This window comes from Callorhinus ursinus, unplaced genomic scaffold (genome assembly GCF_003265705.2).
Source record: "Callorhinus ursinus isolate GAN/ISIS: 27379988/994484 unplaced genomic scaffold, GSC_fseal_2.0 scaffold5, whole genome shotgun sequence".
In the NCBI taxonomy this organism is placed as follows: domain Eukaryota; kingdom Metazoa; phylum Chordata; class Mammalia; order Carnivora; family Otariidae; genus Callorhinus; species Callorhinus ursinus.
Window position 1 is genome coordinate 64,475,802 of NW_027397067.1, and position 5,939 is coordinate 64,481,740.

General features: G+C 36.9%; 1 pseudogene; it reads left to right on the plus strand.

Annotated features, from left to right (window-relative positions):
* The first annotated feature begins 2,769 nt into the window (after nt 1-2,769).
* On the plus strand, nt 2,770-3,997 carry LOC112823352 (microtubule-associated protein RP/EB family member 1 pseudogene; annotated as a pseudogene).
* The last annotated feature ends 1,942 nt before the right edge of the window (nt 3,998-5,939 follow it).

The following is a 5,939-nucleotide window of genomic DNA, read 5'->3' on the forward strand; positions in this document are numbered from 1 at the left end:
TACAAGAATTTGTCCCCTTTGCTCCACACTCTCCCCATCCACCAAGTCATGCAACCTATCTTCTTTGATGGAAAACTCCATTTAGAGCCTCCCTTCCTCTCTCCCTCTCTCCCTTCCTTCCTTCTCTCCCTCTTTTCTTCAAATACTTTTTGAATGTGTGTTATATGACAGGCACGGGGCTCAGCTCAAAGGAACAAAACCATCAAAAATAATGACACAGGTCCTTCCCTTATAATTTATAAGCTGGTTGGGAGAGGATATAAAATAGATAATTATGTACATAAATACATCATTATAACTGCTATGAAGCAAAATCTAGGGTGTTATAGGAGTCTACACGGAAGATTTAACCTCATCACAGATGTCTGACCATTTTCCCTGAGGAATGGCATTTAAGCTGATACAGAAAGGGTGAGAAAGCACAATGAAGTATCACAGAATTTATGATAGAAATCTGTTTAGGACACCATGAAGGTGCAAAGAAAGGGAAATTCTACCTGGGAGAAGAAAAGAGGTATGGAGCTTTCTAAAGGAGGCTGTGTTTGAGCTGAATATTGAAACTCTGAAAGAACCTGAAATAAAATCATATTCAATCTCACCCGAAAATAATATTGACTTCCATTCAACAGGTGCACGCTTCTTCCCTGCATTTAGGCTGTCTTCACTTTGATGTCTGATCCTATGGATTTTTCCTGGTTTTCACCAGTGACTACCTCTTTCTTCACTTTGTGAACTCGTAGTAAGAGGAAGAAGTCACATGCACACTCATTTCCTTTTCTTTACTCACTTACAATAAACCCTAGTCATCCTGACTATGTTTGAAAAATATCACAAGGAAATGGTGGTAACAATAGTTGTTAGAATAGATTTATAGGTGAATTTTCCATTTTTTAGTTTGTTCCTATATTCTTCAAATATACATGCTTTTTTAAGCCAAAGGTTTATCTATTTCAATCTAAAATTTTTAGTGTTTATAAACAGTGCCACTATCAAGGCCTATCAAGGCTTTTTACTATATTATCTTTGGTTGTATATAGGTCATCTGAAATGCATACTTCTTTAAAGCAAAGGTATTATGAACAAATTTCCAATAGTTGAGGCTTCCTTTACCTACCTCTCCTCTGAACTTTGTCCTGCTCTGTCAAATCAAATCCCCAAAACAGCCCAAAATTCCTATCCCCAAGCCATCTTGAACGCTTACTTTGGAGTGATAGTATTAACTGGATGACAGAGTCAGCTAAGTGATAATGTTCCACAAATGACCTTTCTCCCAGACTATGGTCTGTATATCACTGTACAGATTTTCCTCTTTGCCTTCACTCATGTGATTTATAGCAATCTTTTTGTTTTTTTCATTTAATTTAATTTTATTATGTTATGTTAGTCACCATACACTACATCATTAGTTTTTGATGTAGTGATCCACGATTCATTGTTTTCGTATAACACCCAGTGCTCCATGCAGTATGTGTCCTCCTTAATACCCATCACCAAACTAACCCATTCCCCCCGCGGAAAGAGCCAAGATGCCCTTCAATAGACGAACGGATAAAGAAGATGTGGTCCGTATATACAATGGACTATTACTCAGCCATTAGAAAGGATGAATACTCAGATTTGCATTAACCTGGATGGGACTGGAGGAGATTATGCTAAGTGAAATAAGTCAAGCAGAGAAAGTCAATTATAGCAATCTTTTTAATAAACAATTTGAGAATTTTTATTTAAAACTGTAAAATTAAGAGCATTTTTACTTAAAATTAAATTTATGCTATAAAGATAATGTGTTATATTTTTAATAGTAAAAATCATCAAGGAAAACCATTTTCTCATTTTACTGCCTTGTTATACTTTCCCCAACAGCTAAATTAAATCAGTTATTTCTCATTATTTTACCTCATCTGTGATATAAATAGCAATACTCAGCATTTCCTCAGTATTGGTTGAAAACTGACTATATATAAGGGCTATACCAGGTGCTGTGGGGTTGGCTCTGCCTTCCTAGTACAATGTCGTAGGTGAGTGGTAAGAACAGTTCTTGTCTGGCTCACAAGCTCAGTAAGAAATCATTAAAATTTGGCTAGAAAATGTCTATTAGCTGTTCTTTTTTTTTTTTACTTTAATGTCATTTAACAGACTAAGGATGTTACTTTCTAAGAGTTTTTATCATAAGTGGATTATAACTTTTGTCATTGCTTTGCATTCATTAAGATGGTTGTAAGTTGGGGCACCTGGGTGGCACAGTCAGTTCAGCATCCAATTCTTGGTTTCAATTCAGGTTGTGATCTCAGGGTCATGAGATCAAGCCCCAAGTCAGGCTCCCCACTCAGTGCAGAGTCTGCTTAGGTTTCTCTCTCTCCCTCTCCCTCTGCCCCTCCCCTTCCCCCACCACATGCTCTCCCTCTCTCTCTCTAAAATAAATACATAAATCTTTAAAAAGAAAAATATGGTTATAACTTTCTTTTCTCCTTTATTCTGTAATATAATAAATTACCTTGATTAATTTTCAAATCGTAAGTCATTAAAGCTTTCGTGCAATGAACCTGATTTTGTTGTGATTTACTATCCATTTGTATATCAGTGGATTTGATTTTTCTAAGATTTTGTTTAAGGGTTTTATGCCTATGTTCATGAGAGAGAAATTAGCTTGCAATTTTCATCTCTTGTAACGTTCTTTTAAGATTCAATGGGAGTCGGGTGGTTTGAACAAGACGAAGATGGAACCGAAGCCGGGCACAGGCTGTGGAGCGGTCTCGCCAAGAGCCGAAGATGGCAGTGAACGTATATTCAACATCAGTCACCAGTGATAACCTAAGTCGACATGACATGCTGTCCTGGATCAATGAGTCTCTGCAGCTGAATCTGACGAAGATTGAACAGTTGTGCTCAGGGGCTGCCTACTGTCAGTTTATGGACATGTTGTTCCCTGGCTCCATTACCTTGAAGAAAGTGAAATTCCAGGCTAAGCTAGCACATGAATACATCCAGAACTTCAAAATACTACAAGCAGGTTTTAAAAGAATGGGTGTTGACAAAATAATTCCTGTGGACAAATTAGTAAAAGGAAAGTTTCAGGACAATTTTGAATTTGTTCAGTGGTTCAAGAAGTTTTTTGATGCAAACTATGACGGAAAAGACTATGACCCCGTAGCTGCCAGACAAGGTCAAGAAACTGCAGTGGCTCCCTCCCTTTGTTGCTCCAGCTCTGAACAAACCGAAGAAACCTCTCAGCTCTAGCAGTGCAGCTCCACAGAGGCTCATTGCAACACACAGAACTACTGCAACCCCTAAGGCTGGCCCGGGTGTGGTGCGATAGAATCCTGGTGTGGGCAACGGGGATGACAAAGCAGCTGAATTGATGCAGCAGGTCAACGTATTGAAACTTACCATCGAAGACTTGGAGAAAGAAAGAGATTTCTACTTTGGAAAGCTAAGGAACATTGAATTGATTTGCCAGGAGAATGAGGGGGAAAACGATCCAGTATTGCAGAGGATCATGGACATTCTGTATGCTACAGGTGAAGGCTTTGTGATACCTGATGAAGGGGGCCCACAAGAGGAACAAGAAGAGTATTAATGGCCTGGACCAGCAGAGCAACATCCGAATTCTTCACTCCAAATCATGTGCTTAACTGTAAAATACCCCCTTTTATTATTCTTAGAGGACTCACTGGTTTCTTTTCATGAGCAAACAGTACCTCTTCTTGGTACTTGGTCTGCACTTTGCGGAAGTTTCACCCCTTTCCCAATGAGTTTGAGTTAGGAGCTTTTACCCTGTAGCAGAGCAGTATTAACATCTAGTTGGGTCACCTAGGGAACAAAGAGGCTGACCATGGGGCTCACCGTGTGGATACTGGTAACACTGAGTGCTGGAAAAGGTGTTTTTATGTGATACACTGAGGTGGAAACCTCAGTAGAGAAATGTAAAGACTGATTTGAATTTTAAGCTAATGTGAAATCTTGGCAGAGAACGTTTTAATAAATAAATGCCTTAAGAGTAAAAAAAAAAAAAGATTCAATGGGAAATGTTCTTTTTTTAAAATTATCTGGTACAGGTGTATAAGATTAATGTTATCTTTTCCTTAAATATTTGGAAAAACTCACCCCTGAAATCATCTGAAATTGATGAATGAAATTGACAGATGACTAAACAGCACTGGAAGATAAAATCATGAGTCACCCGACAAGCTAACAGGAAAATTAATTTAGGAGCCCAGGTTTCTAGGCTTCCAGTTTAGTGCTATGCTCACACTTGTTCTCACTTCAGTTGCGACTTTTATTATGCTATCTAGAATAATCAGAATTTGTTCTGGAAAATAGAAGCCATTCTAGATATTTTTAAAAAATGTAATTCAGTATATGGTATTAGATTCCCGGAGCAGATGGTTAGAGCACTTTCAGTAATTCTGGAAGTCCAAGGATAGTGTATGACCACCAATGGTCTCAGTTTCCTGTAGCACTGGGGTAACAGATTCTCAAAAGGAACCAGGGAGCCAGGAAACAAACCCCATATTCACTGTCTGTCATGGACCAATTGATTACTGATAGCTGCTGCCATAAAGTATGGCTTACTTCTCTTCTGCCATCCAGATCTCGAATGAATGCCTCCCATTGGCTAAGCTAATAGAACACTGCTGGCCAAAGAGACTGTGTAAATAGTTTCTGAGAGTATTACTGTGAGGTACCAGGAAGAGTGTAGGATATTTCTGAGCAACAACAATCAATATCTCGCTTAATATCAGAGTTCGAAATGAACATCACACCCTCTTTTTCTTAATGTACTTTGCTAATGCACTTTAGAGATGGACAATAACAGCAAATAGTCTTATTATATTGTTAAGTATTTAATAAAAACTATTCCTCTTAAACCCTTTCTTATATTTACACATTTCAATCTGTAGTTTTAGTATTTTTTTCAGCAAAGATCAGGTAGATGATGACATTATCGAATCATTCTTTCGTGCACAGGTGTGTGTGCTTGTGTAGGCTATTTGATCATCAACCTGACATTTAAAGTACTTGCAAAATGTCACCTAAGTTTTTCTGTATAGCTGATAATTACCAAAAGGTGGTACGTGAAAGTTTTTATGGCTATACAAAGAGACCTGGGAATTTCAACACTCTTAAAAATCTCTGTGAAATGATTTCATTTATATAAGACAAAAAGGTCTTGCCATGTAACCTATATCAAAACAAATAGTGTGGACAGAAATATAAGTAAGAGATTACTAAATTTCAGAGGTGAAGAATCTGGAAACAGTCTTGAAACTTCTCTCAGAGAGACAATGTCTATATCTATGTACAGATAAAAATTTGCTTATGATTCATGGATTTCCTAAAACATATCTGGTCATAAACTTCTTTAACCCAGGTTTAAAAAAGCCCTGATAACAAATAATGAAAGACAATGATCAAAGTAAACTGCAAACAAAATACTTTAACATTTTTTTTCTAAAGATTTGTTGTTTGACTTTTTGGAATAAATCTCTCAATTCTCCATATTTTGTTTATGTACAAAAACTATCTTTATAAGACAATGTCTCCAACCACAGGGAGTAGTTACTATTTGGGGACACTTGCTGTGCCTTTTTATATTAGTTATTTGGTTTAATTCTCATGGTAACCTTATTATTTGTCTCTTCATGTAGATGAAAATACTGAATTTTTAGATAGTTTACATATTTTACAAGTTTACACATCTTGTTGCTGTTGGTATAGCTATTCCTGAGCAGTTTCAACCCAAAACCCATGTTCTCAACCATTATGTGGAATTGCCTCCCAGAGGAAGGTAGTGACATGAAGAGATCTAAACTTAGTAGAAAGAACACAGGATTTGGAGTCAGATAAACCTTGTTTTGATTCCAAATTAAGTGCACCTGGAACTCACAATTTTTTTATTTTATTTTATTTTATTTTATTTTATTTTATTTTATTTTATT